General features: G+C 40.3%; 1 protein-coding gene across 2 annotated transcripts in view; it reads right to left on the bottom strand.

The window, feature by feature from the left end:
- The window catches only part of Glg1 (golgi glycoprotein 1), a 99,291-nt gene that overhangs the window by 75,754 nt on the left and 718 nt on the right, over positions 1-22,819 (bottom strand).

A 22,819-nucleotide genomic window follows, 5' to 3' on the forward strand; every position in this document is an offset into this window, starting at 1 on the left:
CAGGAGTTGAACACAGGCCTTTGACACCCAGAGTTTGAGGCCACCCAGGGCTGCATAGTAAGACACTGATTAAAAAGTAATTAGTTGGGGTTGGGGATTTAGCTCAGTGGTAGAGCGCTTTCCTAGGAAGCTCCGAAAAAAAGAACCAAAAAAAAAAAAAAAAGTAATTAGTTCCTAGGAAGCGCAAGGCCCTGGGTTCGATCCCCAGCTCCGAAAAAAAGACCCCCCCCCAAAAAAAAACTAATTAGTTAAAATATTTTTTCTTTTTAGGTAGGGTCTCTCTATGTAGCCCTGGCTGGCCTTGAACTCACAGAAATCTGCCTGCCTCTGAGTGCTGGAATAAAAGGCATGCACAATTATGCCAGCTTAAAACAGTATTGTTAATAGACCTAATAACCAACTCTAGGAGTTTTACAAGACTACTAGGAAAAACAGGAGATTCAAGTGCCAAGCAGGACATATAAGGAATTGTTAAGAATCACAAATAGGTTGTCGAGATGGCTCAGTGGTTAAGAGCACCGACTGCTCTTCCAGAGGTCCTGAGTTCAATTCCCAGCAACCACATGGTGGCTCACAGCCATCTGTAATGAGATCTGGTGCCCTCTTCTGGTGTGTCTGAAGTGACAGTGTTCTCACACATAATAAATAAAACTATTAAAAATAGCTATTTGTGTAAATTATAGATATAACACTAAGCTTGGTGGCACGCAGAACAGTAAGCATGGTGGGTAGGACACTCCTGAAATACCATTGGTCTGGAAAGTGGAATCAGAAGATAGGAGATTTCGAGGCCAGCCAATACTGCAAGACTAGAGAGACAAGGACCAACGTCGAGGCTGTTCTTTAATCATACAGGCACAAAGACACCCACATAGAATTTATAGGGCAAAGCTGGGTGTGGTGGTATACACCTTTTACCCTAGCACTAAGGAGGCAGAGGGAGGCAGAACTCTGTAGATTCAGGCCAGCCAGGTCTACATATCAAATTCCAGTTTCTACAAGGCTGAACAGTGAGACCCCAGTCTCAAAAACAAAAAGAAAACAAGCAAACAACAACCACCACCAGGGGAGAAAAACGCTTACAGACCATCTTGGATACATAGTAAATTAGAAGTCAGTCTGGGAAACAGGACTGCCTCAAAAAATTAAAACAGATCCAGGTGGTGGTAGTGGATCCCAGTATTCAGGAGGCAGAGGCATGGGATCTCTATGAATTTAAGGCCAGCCTGATCTAAAGAGCTAATTCCTGGACAGTTAGGGCTACATGGAGAAATTCTGTCTAGAAAAACCAAAAACCAAACCAAACAAATAGAAGTAAAAACACCTTACATGCTTATACACACCCATGCATGTTTTACTCACCAAGGTTGAAACTCAGAATTAGGCATACCAATATACACATACATGTATGTACCATGTTAGCTGACAAGTTAACATGCCAGACCCTTTTTCAGTAGTTTGTTGAGATAGGGTCTCATTCCAATGTTGAGATAGTCTAATGTGACTAGCCTCACATTTTCAGTCTTCCTGCCTTAGCCTCCCAAGTATCAAGATTTAATTTCTGTTAATTAGTTCATTAATTAAATGTTGGGTGTCTTCTTCAGTCATATTTTCCCTTTACAATTTTATGTATATGGGTATTTTATTTGTTTATTTGTCTATGTACCACAAATATACTTGGTCCAAGGATGCCAGAAAAGGGCAGATCCTTTTGAGTTACCATGTGGGTGCTGTGATTCAAACTCATTTCCTCGGCAAGAGCAAAGAGGGTTCTTAACTGAACTGGGTCATCTCTCCAGTTCCTTCGCTTTGTTTTCTGATACAGGGTTAGTGCTGGAGACGTGTCAGTGCTTAAGGAACCAGCTACTCTCCAAGCAGACCCAGGTTCATTTCCAGCACTCACATGGAAGCTCCTGATAGTCTGTAACTGCAGCTCCACGGGGCGTATCACTGCAGGGGACCTCACCCACTTCACTAGACTGGCTGGCCAGTGAATTCCAGGGAACCAGGGATCTCCCTGGCACTTTGGTTCCAGATGCACAGTTAGGTACCAGCTATTTGGTTTCGAGGGGTGTTTTGTTTCGTTTTTAAAGATTAGGGTCTCACTATATAGCCGTAGCTGGCCTGGAATTCATTATGTAGACCAAGAGTCTGCCTGCCTCTGCCTCAACAGCACAATCCCTGGAACTACATTATAATCCAGTCCTCTGCAAGAGCAACAAATTCCCTTAAGCCCTGAGCCACTTCTCCAGGTCACCTCCTCCCCTTGATGCAGTACCCTCGTTCCTTCCATTCCTCAGAGGACTTCCAGTCTCTCTTTAATGGGTCCCTTTTCTGTATCCTTAAACTAAAATAGGTGTTCTTTAATTGCACACTCGAGAGAGAGAGAGAGAGAGTGTGTGTGTGTGTGTGTGTGTGTGTGTGTGTGTGTGTCTGTCAGTGGTAGTGGGGAGTACCAGGAGTTAAACACAAAAGCTAAAGCTGTAGATTATTGAATTTCCTTTATCTTTAGCTAACTGGGATGTTATAATTACCTTTTCGCCAGCAGATTTCTCAAGTACACTAATATAGTCTCAATTAGTTGAAATCTAGGTTCTAAAGGAACTGCTGTTCTATTTTTCTATAAAACAATGTCCTTGCGGTTCAGCTCTGTGGCAAGAGCATTTGATTACAACATGCTCTTTTCTCCTGATTACTACTACCTTTAAAAAAAAAAAATGCCTTGTCCTCTCACTACTGAAATGTTCCTTTCCTTGGTTTTCACAGCTAAATTCTTGGAAATCTTCTTTCAACTTTTTACCACTCCTTCTGTTCCCTACAATTCCTCAACCAGCCTCTTTCCAACCCTTAACAGTACCCATTCCCCAAGGCTCAGTCCTTGGAATCCTACTCTGTTTTTACACATTCTTTAAGAGTACTCAGGCATTTTTATACTCCAGCTACACTTTTTTTAAGCTAAAAGAACTGTAAATTTTAGATTCAGTTCAACATTTGCTCTAAATTTACATCCTCTTACTGGAAATTGCTTTTAGTGCCTGGCTGTCATTTGAAACCCAGCACAAGCTAAAAACCTGTCCACGTACCTCCCTCTCACAGCACTTACCAAAGCTGTGATTTTCCAAATACTCTGTGAGTGATGCGTGTGTGTGTGTGTGTGTGTGTGTGTGTGTGTGTGTGTGTGTGTGTGTCTGGTGATTTAATGCAGCTTCACACATGCAAGGTGAACAGTATGGCTGAATTGTATCCCCAAAGATATGGTTTGTTTTCTTTCATTTTGATTATCTGGTACTGGGAATTATTACCAAGACGTAGGACGTAAATCGTAAATATATTTGGCAAGTACTCTGCCACATCCTCTTTATCAGCTCTTATTTGTACTTCCTTAATGCCTAGCTCCTCTATTAGAAGATATGCCCCATGAAGTAGGGATCAGATCTTTCAGGAACAGGTAATCGGGGAATAAAAATGGCCACATTTCCCAGTTACCTACCATTATGTTTCTGTAATGTAGCAAATGGTATTTATTCAAATTTTGACCAACAAATTAAAACATATTAAACCAAACCCAAGTTTGCCAACAAGTTTCAAGTCAATTAAAGATACAGTTATTTCACCTAAAAACAGTTTAAAACACTTGTTTATAAACTGTTTTAAACACAGGGCTGGGGAAGAGGAGCCAGCAGGATGGACCAATGGATAGGGCCCTTGCTACCAAATCTTATGACCTCAGTCTTTCAAAACTATATGATAGAAGAGAAGTGACTTCTACAAGTCCTCTATCTCCACATGTCCTTATTACATACATATAAATAATATAAATAATTATACACATAAATATTTTCTTTTTTAGTCTCCAGATCACTAGGTGGCTAACCATTTCCCAGGTCTTCTGTGTTAGGTAGATATTTTCCCAGGTCTTGTCATGGTAATGTTTATATAAATAATATATAAAATTAAAGGTTTTCTTTTTCTTTTTTTTTTTAAAAAAGACAGGATCTTGAAATGTGATCATCATGACTAGCTTCTCAAAAGCTGAAATTACAAGCCCATGTCAACATGGCTGGTTTATCTTAATTTTAAAAAGGTATTATGTGGGTTGGGGATTTAGCTCAGTGGTAGAGCGCTTGCCTAGAAAGCGTAAGGCCCTGGGTTCAGTCCTCAGCTCTGAAAAAAAAGAAAGAAAAAAAAAAGGTATTATGTGTGTATGTATATACACACATATATAACAGAATAAAAGAAGGCTACAGTGGGAAGTTTCCCATGCATCCTCCAGCATCCTCTTTGTATAGGTGTATTTCATAACTTAATCACTTTCTTTACAAACATTTCAGCTAGGAGTGGTGGCCCACATCTCTAACCCCACCACAAAGAAACTTTGTCTCAAAAAACAATAAAACTTTTTTTTGTTTTGTTTTGGAGACATTTCGGTTGTCCTGGAACAACCTGTAGAACAAACTGGCCTCAAACTAACAAAGATCCGCCTGCCTCTGCCTTCAAAATGCTGGGATTAAAGGCATGCGCCACCATCACCTGGCTAATAAAAAACGTTTTCATGCTATTTATTCTGTGTGCTTCTGCGTGGGTGCACGCACACCAGAGCACACAGGTGGAAGTGAAAGGACAGCTTGAGGAAACCAGTTCTATCTTATGGGTCCTTGAGCTCAAGCTCCAGTCTTCCAGCTTGTCGGCAAGTACCTGTACCGAAACATTTGTGTTCATCCTATTTAATCATTTCTTAAGTCGCTCACAATGTAAAAAAGAAAATGCCTCCACATTTATACTGTTTATATACAAATTGTGAATAATTTTCAGAAAAAAAATCAATGATCGAAAGATACATATGAACATTTAAAAATTCTTTGTGGCTTATTGTTTTCTTGTTTGTTTTTCGAGACAAGGTTTTTCTGTGTAGCCCTGGCTATTTTGGAGCTCAATCTGTAGACCAGGCCTAGAACTCAAAGATCCACCTGCCTCTGCTTCTGCTTTGGCCTCCACCTCCACCTCCCAAATGCTGGGATTAAAGGTGCGCACACCTCCCGATCTTTGTAGTTTTTTAAGATAAAGTCTTAAATATCCCAGGCTAGCCTCAAACTTGCTATGTAGCCAAGGCTGACTCTAAACTTTTGTTCTTTTTATGTACTCTCATCCATGAAGGATTAACTACCACAGCAGCTGCTCTCTCTAAACCTACTATCAATTAGACAAAATACAAAAGTACTGTTTAATCTCTGAAATTCTGATCGTTGAGCAGGAACCCAAACAGAATCTCACATTCTGCTCAGTAGTGGAGGAAAATCACTCAGGAGATGTAAACTGAATAGAACTTTCAAGACCGTCAACAAAGAAAAAAACAGAGAACCGGTAAAAACACACTCACACACACTCAAGAGATAATAATTTAACAGACTTGTTAAGTAAAGAAAAAGGACAAAAACATCCCAACAGGAAATGATCAAGAAATGAGAACCTGAGCACATTCCTTTAATCCTAGGAGTCAGGAGGTAGAAGCAGGTGGGCCCTGTGAGTTCAGTGCCAGCCTAACACACACAGTACACATGCCAGGGCAATGTAAACAGGCTGTGTCAAAAAGCCAATAAAAAATGAGAATCCGGGGCTGGGGATTTAGCTCAGTGGTAGAGCGCTTACCTAGGAAGCACAAGGCCCTGGGTTCGGTCCCCAGCTCCGGAAAAAAAAAAAAAAAAAAAAAAAAAAAAGAACCAAAAAAAATGAGAATCCAAAACAGTGAAAACGCTGAAGGTAGAAGGGCCTGGTAGTTTTTATCTTTGATCCCAGCACTCTGCAGGTGGATCTTTGTGAGTTCCAAACCCAACCAGGACTATCTAATGAGAGCCTGTCTCAAAGAAGAAAATAAAAATAATTAATTTTGGGGTTGGGGATTTAGCTCAGTGGTAGAGCGCTTGCCTAGCAAGTGCAAGGCCCTGGGTTCGGTCCCCAGCTCCGAAAAAAAAGAAAAAAGAAAAATAAAAATAAATTAATTTTTAAGAAAAGAAAATAAATTAAGCATTACTGAAGGATATACCAAAAAACTTTAGAAAAAAAAAAAGAAATGAAATCTAATTTTAAGTGATCAAATCAAACTTCTACATGAAAAAAAAAAAAAAAAACATACAGCCAAGCACAGTGGCAACCATCTTTAATCCCAATACCTGGGAGGCAGAGGCAGATGAAGAGGCAGATATATCTCTGAATTCAAAGCCACCCTAGTCTACATATTGAGTTCCAGGCTAGCCAATGCTATATAGTGAGACCCTGTCTCAAAAAAACCTAACTAACTAAACACCACAGTAGATGCACCCAGTGCAGTAGCTCATGCTTGCTAATTGCATCACTGAAGAAGCTGAGGCAGGAAGACCGAAGGTTGAAGACCAGCCTGGTCCACATAGTAAATTCAAGGCAAACCAGGACCTTATAAGAGACCAAGACGTGAATGAAACTCCTGGGTAGTATTAATAGCAGACTGGAACATATAAAAGAAAAGCTCCATGAACATGAAGACAGAGCAATTGAAATAACCCTAGATGAAACAGACAAAGAAAATAAAACATAATAGAGTATGTAGAAGGCCCTGTGGCCTTTAAGACATCAGCATTCAATCTAACGTATGGAGGACCAGAGCTCAGGAATGAAAGAACAGGAAAACTGTAAAAATAATGGGCTCCCAGCATGTATCCAAATTTTTATTAAATAAAAAATTAGAAAGGGTTACTAAAACACAAGAAGCAAATACATTAAGATACTTGTACAACAGTGAAAACCATCTGGAAAGTGACATGGCGATATGGGAAGACAGGTGCTTTGACTTTGCAGTTGCCATCTAAGTTCTAAAATATTATTATGACCTGGGCAAATCACAATCTGATCAAGGTGCTTGCCTGACTTGTTACTTTGGTTTTTTGAGATGAGGTAGTCCTATTGTTACCGAAATTGACCTCAAGCTCCTGGACTCTAAGCAATCCTATCTTGGCCTCCCAAATACCTGGGGTAAGAAGGCATATACTATACCAATTTTGTCTTGTTTTGTTTTAAAAAAAAAAGGCTGCTACATGCCATATCTATCAATTGCAGTTATCAACTGCAACAAATGAGATAAGGGTTTCATAACTTAAGTATTAACCCTTGACCAGAATAATGAAATATTTGGGAAAGAGATAGTTAGATAAATATTGAGTTTTAAATAAGTTAGTACCATGGAACTTGCCTACCACCCCAGTATACCTTAGGAGATTGAGGCAGAACAGGGAATTTGAAGTCAACCTGGGTACATGTTGAAGACTGTCTCAAAAATGAAACAAAGATGGTATAAGACTTTAATCCCAGGACTGTGAATACTGTCCTGTATAATGAGGACCAGGCCAGCCAGGGCTGCATAGTGAGACCTAGACTCAAAGAAAACAAAAACACACAAAAAGAAATAAACAAAAACTCGAAATATGTATCTAAAGGAATAATCAAACAAAACCCTTGACAACAATTACCACAGTAGTAGTTGTCGGTCTAGCATGCACCACAAAAATCATATAAACCCTAGAAAGTCAAAATTATAACTCTGTACTCTCCAGAGACCCACAGCACTCCTCTGTGTATTTCTGGTTGTGGGCAGTAAGATGTGCATGGAGTCAGCGCAAAGTAAGGCAGGAAGGTTGGCTGAGAAATCAGGCTAATGAATTTGAGCTCTTTCCCCACCCCTTGAGAAAAAGGGAACCATACCAACACAACTTCTGACTTCTGCATTCTCTGTCCTAATTTCTATTTCAAAGTATTTTCAAACTGAAAATAAAAATATATTGTAATAAGTCCTTGTGAAAAGATGAAGCCAGAAGGTGTGGCATATGTCTTTAATCCTAGCACTTGGGAGGCAGAGGCAAGCAGATCTCTGTGAGTTCAAGGTCAGCCTGGTCTACATGGAGAGTTCCAGGACAGCCACTTGAAAAAAAAAAAAAAATCACAATTTTTTTCAAAATTAAAAAAAGCATTTAAAAGTTAAGACAGTGTGATGGTTGGTGGCTCACAACCATCTGCAATGGAATCTGATACCCTCTTCTAGTGTGTTTGAAGACACCAACAGTATACTCACATACATAAAGTAAATAAATATAAAAAGAGAAAAAAAAAAGACAGAGTGATGGTTCATGCCAATAATCTCAATACTTAAGAGGGTGAAGCACTAGGATCACACAGAGTTCAAGGCCATCTTGGGTTAGAGTAAGACCCTGTCTTGAAACTATAATACACAAAAAGAATTTTTTTTAAATTTCACTCAAGTATGGAACTGCTCAAGAGCTCAAAGTTAGCTTGGGCTATCGAGTGAGAAACCACCCCTTAAACAAGCAAGTAAACCAGCAAGCAGCTAGGCCTAGTGGCACAGGCCTATAATCTCAGGTTTGGGAGGTCCCAGCAGGAGGATTATAAATTCCAGGCCAGTCTGGAGAACTAAGTGAGACCTTGTTTCAAAATAAACTATAAAAAGGGCTAGGGATAGAGTTCAGTGGCAGAGTACTCTCCTAGCAGGTAGTTGGGTCCTCAGTCCCATCAAAGTTCTATGTATATGAGACTCGTTCCGGAACAGGCCAGAAGAGGGTAGCAGATCACTGAGACAGACAGTTGGGAGCTGCCATGTTGCTGCTAAGAACTAAGCCCGGGCCTCCAGTGCTCTTAATTGTTGAACTATATCTCGAGCTCCTTACCAAAGTCTTACAAAGTCTTTTTTTTTAATATTTATTTATTATATTTATATGAGTACACTGTCGCTATCTTCAGATCTTCAGACACACCAGAAGAGGGCATCAGACCGGGGTTGGGGATTTAGCTCAGTGGTAGAGCGCTTGCCTAGGAAGTGCAAGGCCCTGGGTTCGGTCCCCAGCTCCGGAAAAAAAGAACAAAAAAAAAAAAAAAAAGAGGGCATCAGACCTCATTACAGATAGTTGTGAGCCACCATGTGGTTGCTGGGAATTGAACTCAGGACCTCTGGAAGAGCAGTCAGTGCTCTAAACCACTGAGCTATCTCTCCAGCCCCTTACAAAGTCTTTTTTTTTTTTTTCCTTTTCTTTTTTTTATTTCGGAGCTGGGGACCAAACCCAGGGCCTTGCGCTTGCTAGGCAAGCACTCTACCACTGAGCCAAATCCCCAACCCCTACAAAGTCTTAATGTGAGAATTTCAACTTTTTTTTTTTTTGAGACAGGGTCTTTCCATATAGGCCTGGAACTCACTATATAAACCAGGCTGGCTTCAAACTCAGAGACACATCTATCTCTCCTGGGATTAAAGGTTTGAGTCACTTTGCCCAGCAATTGCTGACTGTTTTGTAACCCAAAGAAATGTTCCAACCTTAGCAATAGAAGAGCTTAAGTTTTTATTTATTACTCTCCCTCTGAAAATCATCAACTTTCAGGAAAACTTCAATAATTTTTTATATTTATCTGGATTTATACAAGAGAATACAGTTGATACTTTCTGTTTCCAAGCAGACAAAATAGCTGTATGTTTAGTAATTCGATTCTACAAAGGTCAGATATGTTTTTAGTTACGTCACTGTCAGAATACAACTATTTTTCCCCTTATAAGAACAGAGGTTTCTGCTAGGCAGTGGTGGGTGGCACATGCCTTTGATCCCAGCACTTGGAAAGCAGAGGCAAGCAGATCTGTTTGAGTTTGAAGCCAGCCTGGTCTACAGAGTCAGTTCCAGAGAAACCCTGTCTTGAAAAACAAAAAACAAAACAAAAAAATAGAGTTTTTCTATAAGCTACATAAAGCAAAAAACAAAAACAAAAACCTAAAGAACAATTGGCAGGGGGTTGGGGATTTAGCTCAGTGGTAGAGCGCTTGCCTAGCAAGCGCAAGGTCCTGGGTTGGGTTCCCAGCTCCAAAAAAAAGAAAAGAAAGAAAGAAAGAAAAAAAGAACAATTGGCAGAACAGAACTCTTACCCAGAGTATTTGGCCCTTTGAAGTCATAATCTCAAAGTGTACATATTTAAATCTGTGGTAAAGCCTGGCATGGTGGTAATATACTCTGTGATCTCAAGACTTAGGAAACTGGAGTAGGAGGATAAGAATTGTAATCTACAAAAAAAGACTGTCCAGAGAAAATGAGAGACAGGTAGCAGTGGTACACACCTTCAATCTTTAGCATTCAGAAGCAAAGCAGGAAACTCTTTAAGTCTCAGGACTGATAGTACTACATAGTGAGACCTTGTTAGTGGTGGTGGGGGTGATAAAGAAAAGAAAAAAACTAAAGGTTTACCAAACTCATCACTTTTTTTAATGTTGCTGAGAATCAAACTCAAGGCCTCAAGCATGTTATAAAAATACCACCATTGACCACACCCCTAGTTTTATCCATCCATCATCCATCCATCATCCATCCATCATCCATCCATCATCCATCTATCCATCCATCCATTTTCTTGAAAATAAGATCTTAAATCTTGTTATGCCTATGTTAGATATAGATGGATACAGATGGTCGTCTTGCCACATAACTCCATCCTAAGAGCAGAGGCGTGCACTCTGACGTGTTCATGATGGACCCTTAGAAGGATTATAAAAAATGTGGGAAGACCTAACATGGTAGTTACAGCAATAATTTCAGCAAGGGACAGTCGAAGGCAGGAAGACTTCAACGAGCAGGACTGTGTGTAGTAAGAATCTGTCTCAAAAACAAAAACAAAATCCTAGCACTTGAGGCAGAGTCAGGTAGATCTCTACTCAAGGTAGACCAGTCTGATCTCCATAGCGTGAGATTGGAGAGGGAGACAAAAGAACTGCCTTGAAGTTGTCTAGTGAGCTAATTAATGTGGCAAACACAACACAGAAATAAGAGGTATCCTGCCTCAAAAACAAGTGCAAGAACAGACTTCTGAGCTCTACATGTATACTGTGGCATGTGCACTCCCAAAAGAATGATATGCCCAAAACACACAAACTTATTAAAATAAAAATATTAAGATGTTAACTTGAGTTAGATAAGATGCCTTTAATCCTAGCCCTCTGGAGGCAGAGGCAGGCAGATCCCTGTGAGTTGGAGGCCAGCCAGTGTTACATAATGAAATACTGTCCCCAAAACAGGAGTGAGGGGAGGCTGACTGGTCTTAAGCTCCTGGTTATGTGACCTGGTCCAAGACAGTAACTCCAAAGCCCATTCTGTTCTCCTCAGCAGACAGCTGCTCCTCAGATCTTAAGTTCCACATGGCAGGAAGTCCTTAACTCTTCTGATTTTTATTTTATGTATAATGGATGTATGCTCAGTAGTTACATTAATTAACACACTGCAGAGTCGGCTTGTTAGAACTCCCTGAGCCAGGTAAAGTAGCACATCTCTGTCATCTCGATACTTAGGGAGATTGAGGTAGAGGCCAGCCTTAGCTACAGAGTGAGTTTAAGGCCAGCGTGGGGTACACAGGAAGATCTAGTCTCAAAAATCGTATTGACAAAAAAACAAAAAAAAAAACACAATTCCCAACACATGCTTTTCCCCTCCTTGACACTATAACGCCATAAAGCTAATGTGACCACAGAAGAACTCTGGAGACATTGTTCCATGCCATGCCATTTTTTGTTGTTTTCTTGTTTTGCTTTCTTTTTTTAATGTGGCTGAGGTTATGTTTGTACAGCAAGCCAGCTCTCAAGTTCACTAGCTCCCAAATTTATATATTTATATATTTTCTTTCCAAATTTATATATTTTCTTTCTTTGTTTATTCAGGTCTTTCAAGACAGGATTTCTCTGTACTCTTGGGTGTTCTGGAGCTCTCTGTAGACCAGGGTGGCCTTGAACTCAGATCCTCCTGCCTCTACTTTCCCAGTACTGGGGTTAAAGGCATTTGCCATTCTACCTGGTTAACCTTCAACTTCTGATCTTCTGGCTTCCCTCTTCCAAATCCTGGTAGGTACCTAGTTTATGTGGTGAAGGGGATGGAGTGCAAGGCTTTTGTTAAGCAAGTACTCTACCAACTGAGCCACACTCCCAACTCCAAAACAAAGAACGTCTAATCCTTCTCCCTCCACCCCCAGAGTGCTAGCATCACAAGCCTATGCCACTATGCTGGATTTATTCGGTGCCAGGGCTTCAAAACGAGGACTTCAAACATGCTAGGCAATCACTCTATTAACTAGTTATATCCCTAGTACTCAATCTAATGTCATCTGATGTCAGTAAATTAATACTGAATGAAAATAGATGTTTGGCTCTCTCCCTTTATTTATTGGTTTTAGATTCCAGCCCACACTTCTTGTTCCACCACACTCTATTTTAATGCAGATACAACGGTTATTACTAGCTCGGCTCTGAGCTCTGAGGGACATCACTTTGAGATTCTTGAGTTTCAGATTTATCTAACTCACCCACATAAGAATGAGTCATTGAGTAGTTTCAGTTTTATCAGAGTGTTGTTCCTCTGGATGAAGTTAAGACATCCCTTACAGTCAACACATGAATTAAGCTGAAGCTAATTCATCCATTAACAAGATTGAAGGAGGGGGTTTGAGACAGGGGCACCACAGCCTACCCTGTCTCAACAATCCTATAACAACAATCCTGCCTCAGCAACCTGAGCCCTGAGATTAGAGGCGTACATGACCACACCTGGGAAAAAGTATCTGATTTTAGTAATATATTTTAATAAACTCAATACACACAAATTATCATTAAACAGATACTAAAAAGACTGAAAAATTGCACTGTCTTCTAAATAAAGTGAATCTTACACGGTATACCTCAATTCAAAGCAGATACAGCTCAGCTGTTCACAGCTACAGCTAGCTGGTGATTGCCACACCAAGTAGTACAGTCCTGGTGTATAAATGCTATGGGCATAGCTAGAGTAAGCTACCTTACCATTACTTGAGGCTAGTTTCCGATCCTGTTTACCTTATTTAAAAATAAAAATTGTGGGTGGAGACAGGAAGATTGGGAATTTAAGGTCATCCTCTGGCTGAAAAGAGAGTTCTAGGACAACCTGAGGAACTAGGGCCCTTCTTTTTTATTTAAGAAAAAAAAAAAAAAAAAGCTAGGCAGAGGTTTCTTATCCTAGCAGGAAGGAATGCAGCCTAGGCTACAGAATTAGATTCTGTCTTCTACAGACCTTTAATACCAGCACTCTGGAGGCAGAGTGACTTCGAGGCCACCATGGTCTACAGAGCAAGTTCCAGGACAGACAGGGATATACAGAGGAACCTTGTCTCAAAAACAAACAAACAAACAAACAAACAACAACAAAAAAAAAACCTAAAAATCTCTCCGCTCCAAAAATTAAGAAATAAAAATTTCATTGGATTAAATAATACATAAGAAAGTATTTTGTTTCTCTTAGAACAGAGCTGTAAGAAACAATAGCAGCCAGGCAGTAGTGGTGTACACCTTTAATCCCAACACTGGAGAGGCAGAGGCAAAGGGGTCTCTGAGTTTGAGGCCAGCCTGATCTACAGGGCAAGTTCCAGGACAGCCAGAGTTACATCAGAAACCCTGCCTTGAAAAACTAAAAAAAGAAACAATAAGAGCTGTTATCAATATCTATATTACCAACACTGAACAGTGTCTTGTACACTGGACTCCGTAAATATTTGCTGACAGATGAAAAATTAATTACCTACCAGCCATTTCAATAGCTTCTTTTTAAGAAACTTAATCTTGATGTTGCTAACTCTATGTGCTGAACAAAACAGAAAATGTAGCTGTAGCACTTCCTCTTTTGAGCTACTCAAGTATATTACTTCCTTCTCCAGAACAATAAATTATTGACAACTATATGCTAAAAAGCACTCCCATCAAGAGAGTTCTTGAGTATTTGCTGGAAACGTCAATGCTGCTTTACAGGTAACTTTCAATTTCTGGAGGAGTACCTTTATCTAAAGTTGGGCTTAAAAAAACCATGCCAGCACTTAGGAGGCTAAAGCAAGAAGACTTAAAGTTTTTAAGATTATCTTGGGTATATAAAAAGACCATTTAAAAACATTCCATTTCTGAACTTTACTCAAGAAAACCAGTTAGTAGACCTAGCACAAAGGAATGCAGGAGATTGAGAAAGAACAGCCATGAGCTGCTGTGTATGTACACAACTTCTGATAGCACAATGATGTTATATATGTTAATATACTGCACCTATTTAGCATAATATAAATACACTTAAATTCATGTATGTCTTCAGAGCTAAATACACAGCCATTACTTAAAAATTTTTTTTGATTTTTTCCAGTATAAGAGGATAAACCCATAACAGGCAAGTAATAGGATTGGTTTTGGGGTGTGTGTGTGTGTGTTGAGACAAGTTCTAAGAGTCCTGGCTGTTCTGTAACTTGCTATGTAAATCAGACTAACCTTAAACTCAGAGATCCACCTGTCTCTGCCTCCAAAGTACAGGAATTAAAGGCATGCACCACCTCATTAGGCTAAATAATGTGAATCTTAAAATAGGAGTAGCAGGGGGCTGGGGATTTAGCTCAGTGGTAGAGAGCTTACCTAGGAAGCGCAAGGCCCTGGGTTCGGTCCCCAGCTCCGAAAAAAAGAACCAAAAAAAAAAAAAAAAAAAAAAAAAATAGGAGTAGCAGGGCTGGGTACCACCTAATCTTTTAACCTAGATTTGTGTTCATTTCACTGCCCTAAAAGAATTTAGAATCTATATGACATCAAGTTATTAACACTCTGATATAACTGTTTCTTGTTGACAATATCATTTATCAAACTAACTGTAAGCAATGGCAGTATCCCAGAGTACAAAGGTTTTCCACAATGGTAAGTACATAATGATCACTAACAAAACCACTGCATCCTAAAGTCAAAGAATGCTTGGATTAATTGCTGTCTGTGCTATTGCTACCACTATTTCCTCTGAATGAGCAAGAAATCATGAGACAATTACATCTGTAAATCCTAGAATCCACATAATATATGCCTACCCGGAATATAAAAGGTAACTTATATTAGAAAAATCCTCATATTTGGGGATCAGTGATAAAGAATTTAAGAACTTACCTAGGGGAAGCCCTAGGTTTAATCTCTAGAAACACACACACACACAGACACAGACAGACAGACAGACAGACAGACAGACAGACAGACAGACACACACACACACACACACACTAGGGCTGTACTGTAGGGTTAAGAGTGCTTGCTGCTTTTGCAGAGAACATGACTAGTTCCCAGCACCTACACTGGCACTGACAGCCAACTGTAGCTCCAGTTCTAGGGGATCCAAGGCCCCCTTCTAATCTCACTCACTTAACACAAGAAGAAACTAATTAAGCCTCAAGAGTGGTAAAATGTCTTGCCCACAGACTTATAAGCAGCTAATAGCAAGCCAGTCATGGTTGTTCCTATCTGTAATCAAAGCAGTTGGGAGGCTGAGGGCAGGTTGCCAGGAGTTTCAGGTCACTGTAAGCTACACTGTGAGTTCTAGGCCAACCTGACTACAGAGTGAGATTCCCAACTCAAACAAAACAAAACAAACAGGACTGGGAGGAGGACATAAACTTAAGGATCAGAATTTGCATCCCCAGTAAATGGCTAGTCAGTCTAGCCAATCAATCAGTGAGCTCCAGGTTCAGGAAAAAAATCTGTCTCAAAAAATGAGGTGAAGGGGTTGGGGATTTAGCTCAGTGGTAGAGCGCTTGCCTAGCAAGTGCAAGGCCCTGGGTTCGGTCCCCAGCTCCGAAAAAAAGAAAAAAAAAAAAAAATGAGGTGAAGCAGGATGAGCCTGGTAATGAACACCTTTAATCCCAGCAAAGGCAGGAGCATCTGAGTTCTAGGCCAGTCTATATAAAAAGCTCAAGGGGGAGAGAGAGACAGACAGACAGAGAGAGAGAGAGAGAGAGAGAGAGAGAGAGAGAGAGAGAGAGAGACAGAGAGACAGAGAGACAGAGAGACAGAGAGACAGAGAATGAGAATATGAATGAATTCTAGGCCAGCCAAGTCTGTAAGATCGTATCTCAATAAAAACAAAACAAAATAAACAGTAGAGTGCTGGAGACAGGGCTCACTGGTTAAGAGCACTTATTGCTTTTCCAGAGGACCTCAATTCAGTTCCCAACACCCACTTTTTTGGTGACACAAAACTGTCTGTGACAAACACTCATGTGCAAGTATCCAAATACAGACACACATACTTAAAGTAATTTTTTGGCCAGACAATGGTGGTGCATGCCTTCAATCCCAACACTTGGGTGGCAGAAGCAGGTGGATCTCTGAGCTTGAGACTACAGAGTGGTCTACAGAGTGAGCTCCAGGTCAGCCAGGGCTACACAGAGACCCTGTCTCAAAAAATAACAGCAATAAATAAATAAGAAATAGATTATTTATTTATTTTGGAGGGTTGGGAAAATTTGAGCCAAGCTTGGTTGGCATGGAGCTCAATATGTAGACCATTCTGGCTTTGAACTCACAGAGATCTGCCGGCCTCTGCCTCTTCCTCTGTCTCCTGACTTCTGGGATTAAAGAGAAAATAAATTATTTAAAAATAAATAATAGGGTTGGGGATTTAGCTCAGCGGTAGAGCACTTGCCTAGCAAGCGGAAGGCCCTGAGTTCGGTCCCCAGCTCCGAAAAAAAAAAAAAAAAAAAAAAGAAAAAATAAATAATAGGGCTAGACAGATGCCTCAGAGGCTAAGAGCTCTTGCTGCCATCATGGGGTGGCGGCTCTCAACTATCCAAATCTCTAGCTCTCGGGGACTGATTCCCTCTTCTGACTGCTCTGGGCATTAGGCATTCCATAGCACACGTCCATAAGTGCAGGCAAACACTCATATACACAAAATAAAAATAAGTAAATCTAAAAGAAAACATTTTTTACAAAGGTGGGAGAGTGCTAGGAAAAGATGTCCAATGTTGCAGGAATACATACACATACATCAAACACAATAGGTAGGTAGGTGGGTGGGTGGGTAGGTAGATGGATAGGCAAGCAGGCAGGCAGGCAAAGTTAATGGCCATACTATTACAACCCAATTCACTTTTTATGTGGTTCATAGAGCTAATTCAAATAACAGAAAAATATAACCAATTCTATTTCAATAATAAAAATTCTGGCTTAGGTGAACTGGGATTTTAAATCCATTACATTACACAGAAATTCTGTTCATGATAGGCCCAGACCAGTAATTAAATTAGCATTATCTGATATTGTTGGTTTGTCTGCCTGGAAAAAAAAAAACAAAACCAAAAAAAAAAGAAAGAAAGAAAGGAAAATCACTATTTCAGTGTACAACAGAAGCTGCTACTATATACTGGTTTTTGATATTGAAGTAAATGTGTCTAGTACTAGATGTCCCTTCCTACTTTGTATCTATTTATATGCATGCAACATCTTCAACAGCTACATACTAATCTCTCTAGCTGCAAACAGTAACATAAACAGTGAACGATATGGTTTCTAAGTCAGAGGACTTGCTAAAGTCAGCTTCACCAGACAGTAAGACAACATTACCTGCTGGAGTCTATTCCTCAATTGAGAAAAGAAAATACTACTACTCAGCTCGCAGGACTCACAGCAGTAGTAATTAGAAAACAAAGAGTGAGGGGTTGGGGATTTAGCTCAGTGGTAGAGCGCTTGCCTAGCAAGCACAAGGCCCTGGGTTCGGTCCCCAGCTCCGAAAAAAAAAAAAAAAAGAAAAAAGAAAAAAAAAGAAAAAGAAAACAAAGAGTGTGCCTATTCTCAGGTAAAGTCAAGTTAATGATTAAGAACAGAGTAACAGCTGGGAGGTGGTGGCACACACCTTTAATCCAGAACTAAAGACAGAGAGGCAGATGGATCTCTTAAGTTCAAGGCCAGACTGGTCTATAGCAACTTCTAGGAAAACCAGAACTGCACAGAGAAATCCTGTCTAAGATGTCTGGGTCTGGAGATTTATTGAGATCCCATCTCAAAATTCCAAAGAAGAGGTAAAACGAGGGTCAGAAATACTACACAGTATTAATTAGATAACAAAGAATGTGCCTATTCTCTCGGGTTTGTGCTTGGCTGGCCCTGGGATCAATCTCCAGCACTGCAACAGAGTTATCAAAAATGTTCAACTACTGACTTTGAAAGTGGGTTTAGGGCTGGAGAAAAGGCTCAGTGGTTAAGAGCACTGACTGCTCTTCCAGAGGTCCTGAGTTCAAATCCCAGCAACCACATGGTGGTCAACAACCATCTGTAATGAGATTCAATGCCCTCTTCTGGTGTGTCTGAAGACAGCTACAGTGTACTCATATACACTAAATAAATAATAAAAAAAAAAAGAAAAGAAAAGAAAGAAATGGCTCAGTGGTTAAGAGCACTTGACTGCTCTTCCAGAGGTCCTGAGTTCAACTCCCAGCAACCACATGGTGGCTCACAACCATCTGTAATAAGATCTGATGCCCTCTTCTAGTGTGTCTGAAGACAGCTACAGTGTACTTTCATATAATAAAGAAATATATCTTAAAAAAAAAAAGAAAGAAAGAAAGTGGGTTTAGGGCTGGAGAGATGGTTCAGCGGTTAAGAGCACCGACTGCTCGTCCAGAGGTCCTGAGTTCAACTCCCAGCAACCACATGGTGGCTCACAACCATCTGTAATGGGTATTTGATGCCCTCCTCTGGTGTGTTCTAAGTCAGCAACAGTGTACCCACATACATGAGGTAAATAAATCTTAAAAGAAAGAAAGAAAGAGAGAGAGAGAGAGAGAAAGAGAGAGAGAGAGAGAAAGAAAGAAAGAAAGAAAGAAAGAAAGGAAAAGAAAAAAGAAAGTGGGGTTTAAAAGCCAGGGGGGGCTGGAGAGATGGCTCAGTGGTTAAGAACACCCGACTGTTCTTCCAGAGGTCATGAGTTCAATTCCCAGCAACCACATGGTGGCTCACAACCATCTGTAAAGAGATCCGATGCCCTCTTCTGGTGTATCTGAAGACAGCTACAGTGTACTTATATATAATAAAATAAATCTTTAAAAAAAAAAAAAAGCCAGGGGTATGGTGCATGCCTTGAATCCCACTATTGGGAGGTACAAGCAGGTAGATCTCCAAGTTTGAGGCTAGCCTGGTCTATATAATGAGTTCCAGGCCAGCCATGATTACATGTCTGCCCCAATTAGATCCTGCCCCAAAAAGAAAAAGTTTGTAATGTTGAGATTTTTTTCCCTACTCCTTATATAAAACCTTAAATAAATACAAAGTATTTACTCTATACAAAGGTTTAGGTAGTGGCTCACAATTTTTATGAGATTAAAAGTACTAAGAAATATTTTTAAGTATCTGAAACACACAGTGAAATGCTCGAAAATAAAATGACATCTAGGGCTGGAGAGATGGCTCAGTGGTTAAAAGCACTATCTGCTCTTCCAGAGGTCCTGAGTTCAAATCCCAGCAACCACATGGTGGCTCACAACCATCTGTAATGAAATCAGATGCCCTCTTCTGGTGTGTCTGAAGACAGCTACTGTGTACTTGAATATAATAAATAAATAAATAAATAATCTTTAAAAAAATAAAATAAAAAGACAAGACATCTGGTGTATGCTTTAAAATCTATCAGTCTCCCAACACTATGCTAGATAAATAGAAGGGGAGTGAGAGCTCAAGCTGAGTGGCGCACACACACAAAACACAAACAAGTGTCTGATTCTCCTCTTCCTCTTCCACTGTTACTACTTAAGAGTGGGTATAGGACAGACCCTGAGGTCAGTCTGGTTTACAAAGCTAGTCCTAGGACAGCTGATGCTCCATAGAGAAACCCTGTCTCAAAAAAACAAAACAACAAAAAAATAGGTATAGGGGCTCAAGGGAGGGTTCTGCAGTTAAGAACAACTTGTTACTTTTGTAGATGACCTTAATTTGATTCCTAGGGTCCACATGGTGGCTCACAACCATCTGTAATTCTGGACTGGATACCCTATTCTGGCCTCTGTGGATACTGCAATACTAGAGATACTACACACTTTTGAAGCAGACATGAAGGCAAAACACCTATACACATTAATCAGACGGACAAAAAACTGAGTAGGCCTATTGCCTACACTGGGCCCTTTAAAGAGCTTGATTCAGGCTGGGTGGTGGTGGTTTTTTAATGTACAACAGTGTTTTGCATGCATTATAGCTGCATGAGGTTGTCAGATTCCTTGGATTAGAAGTTACAGACAGTTGTGAGCTGCCATGTAGATGCTGGGAATTGAACTCAGGTCCCCTGAAAGAACAGCCAATGCTCTTAAACCACTGAGCCACTTCTCTAGCCTGGCACTTCCCTTTAATCCCAGCACTTGAGAGGCAGAAGCAGGTAGAACTTTATGGAGTTCAAATTCTAGGCCAGCCTGGTCTACAGACTGAGTTCCAGGACAGCCACGGGTACGATGCAAAGAAACCTTGTCTCAAAAAAGTATGTCTCATCAGAGGGGTCCAAAAGATTGCTCTACATAATGGCCCAACCTGTGATGAACTAATCTACAGCTGACATGACGCTTTACTAAGGCATATCCTCAGATGCAGAGTTTGTTGGCAGATGACACACTAGATGAACTAAAAACACCGAATGATGTTACTTCAAGATATTCTATTCTCCAATAAATCCTCTAAGTGAATTACATAATTTTGGAGCACACTAGCAAGAACCTTAAATTCTAAACTTATGGCAAAGCCTTTAATCCCAGCACTCAAGAGACAGAGGTAGGTTAAAGCCAGGCTGGTGGACATTGAATTCCAGGATAGCCAGGGCTACAGAGGGAGACTGTGCTTTGAGAGAGAGAGACAGACAGAGAGACAGACAGACAGACAGACTGCGTGCCTTTATTCCCAGCACCTGGAAGGCAGAGGCAGGCAGATCTCTTGAATTTGAGACCAAACTGGACTACAGGAAAGGCAGGGCTACACAGAGAAACCCTGTCTTGGAAAACAAAAAACTGAACTTGAGGGATTAGGGATGTTGTAGATTCATGGTGCAGTGCTCCGCTCAGCAAGTGAGCCCACTGTTACAGTGAATATTCAGCTCCTTCCTTCCAAACAGTAGGTCTCTGACTTGCATGGCCCTCCCTTCCTCTGGAATATAAAAGCAGGCCCACTAATTCACTCATCCTCAAGCAGCTCACAATATTCTCTGAGTTCCAGCACTGAACTAGGTAGGTACTCTAGAACATCACAAAGAAAATATAAAACACGGGGTTAGGGATTTAGCTCAGTGGTAGAGCGCTTGCCTAGGAAGCGCAAGGCCCTGGGTTCAGTCCCCAGCTCCGAAAAAAAGAACCAAAAAAAAAAAAAAAAAAAAAAAGAAAATATAAAACACAGCTACCAACCATCAGAGTTTATATATGATCCTGACAAAATAAAACCGAGTTTACTGAAATATCCTTGCTGGGAGTTGGGAATTTTGCGACCATTGGTAGACCAGTGACTACATTTTCAGGCAGGTGTACTTTTCTTTATACAAACTAATCTAACAGGAAAAAAAAAAACAATGGTACCACTAAGTTAAAGGCTCCAGAATTCAACAAGTCTTTATAGATGGAGAGTGCCTCTACACACTTGTACATGCCTGACAGAAGACCACTCTGTGCTTCTATAAGGAAAGGTATAAAGGTGTCCATAATGTACACAGCTTTAGGCACTCCTTCAATTGGGACATTTTTGCTGCTTTCCCCCAATAATATCCTGTTTCTACAACAATACAGTAACAATGTATCTACTAATAGACAGGATGAACTCACCTTAAGGAAACAGCATTTAGCAAATATCCTCAAAAATCAAATAGAAAATTCCAAAAAGTTTAACAGTTAAGACAATTGGCTATATCTACTTTCTAATCTTCAAGCTATACATGAGACCCATGTAAGGTTCCACATTTCTGGTGGCTCTGTAAACTGTCTGGCTCTTGATTTTTTTTTTTTTTTTTTTTTTAGTGGTATTGTAGCCCTGGCTGGTCTGGAACTCTCTACTTAGACCAGATTGGTCTCAAACTCAGAGGTCTGCCAGCCTCTTCCTCTCAAGTTCCAGGATTAACAGGATGTGCCATAAAAAAGGGCCTTACAACACTAAAACAAGACTAGCAATGTCTACAAACTAGTGGTCACCTCATGGCCTGGAACAATCCTGAAGATACACTATTCCAATGGCCAAATAGCAGTTTTCTACTTGGCAACGTTTGGGACTAATCTTGTTTATTTAAACCTTTGAAAACAAGTATTTCTACCAATATGCCCTCATGTCTGTAGGACCAAATGTGGAAAAGAAAATTTCAAGGAAGCACACCAAGTAACAGCAGCTCTAGAACTAAGAGGTGCTGTTAAAATTATTTCAAACTAGGTGAAGTAGTTCAGAAGGATGCCTCCCGTAGGTGGCCAGCCTGGGCTACAAGCATATCCTGACTCAAAACCAACTATACTAAGACTTCAGAAAGACCCCACTATAGATCACAAACACTGTATATTATAGGGTCAAATGCTGTCTGCAACTTTCTCAAGCTTCAGAGTTCCAAGTAACACGAAGGAATAGCCTAAAAATGAGGTCCTTTACAAACTGACCATAGAAAGTGCAGACAAAAAAAAAAAAAAAAAGCATAATTAGCTTCAGCACCAGGTAAATAGTAAGGATTTACCAATTGCAAAAGAATGTGGTAGAAACAGTAAATTCGGCTCTTGACTACATTCACACCAGAAGAGAACCCAGGTTCCCTCACCGAGAGTCTACTGCTAAATAAACAGCAGATCGATCTTTAGCAGTTTGAATACACCGATCATTTTTCACGGTGAAATGCATTGCTACAAACTGTCGAGGTCGAAACGGATAGCAAAAACCCTAAACTGGTTTTCGGCGAGGAGCCACTCTGCATAGAGCATCACACAAAAGACAGGAGCGCAAACAGAAACACGCTCCTTA

The sequence above is a fragment of the Rattus norvegicus genome, chromosome 19 (genome assembly GCF_036323735.1).
Source record: "Rattus norvegicus strain BN/NHsdMcwi chromosome 19, GRCr8, whole genome shotgun sequence".
Lineage (NCBI taxonomy): Eukaryota > Metazoa > Chordata > Mammalia > Rodentia > Muridae > Rattus > Rattus norvegicus.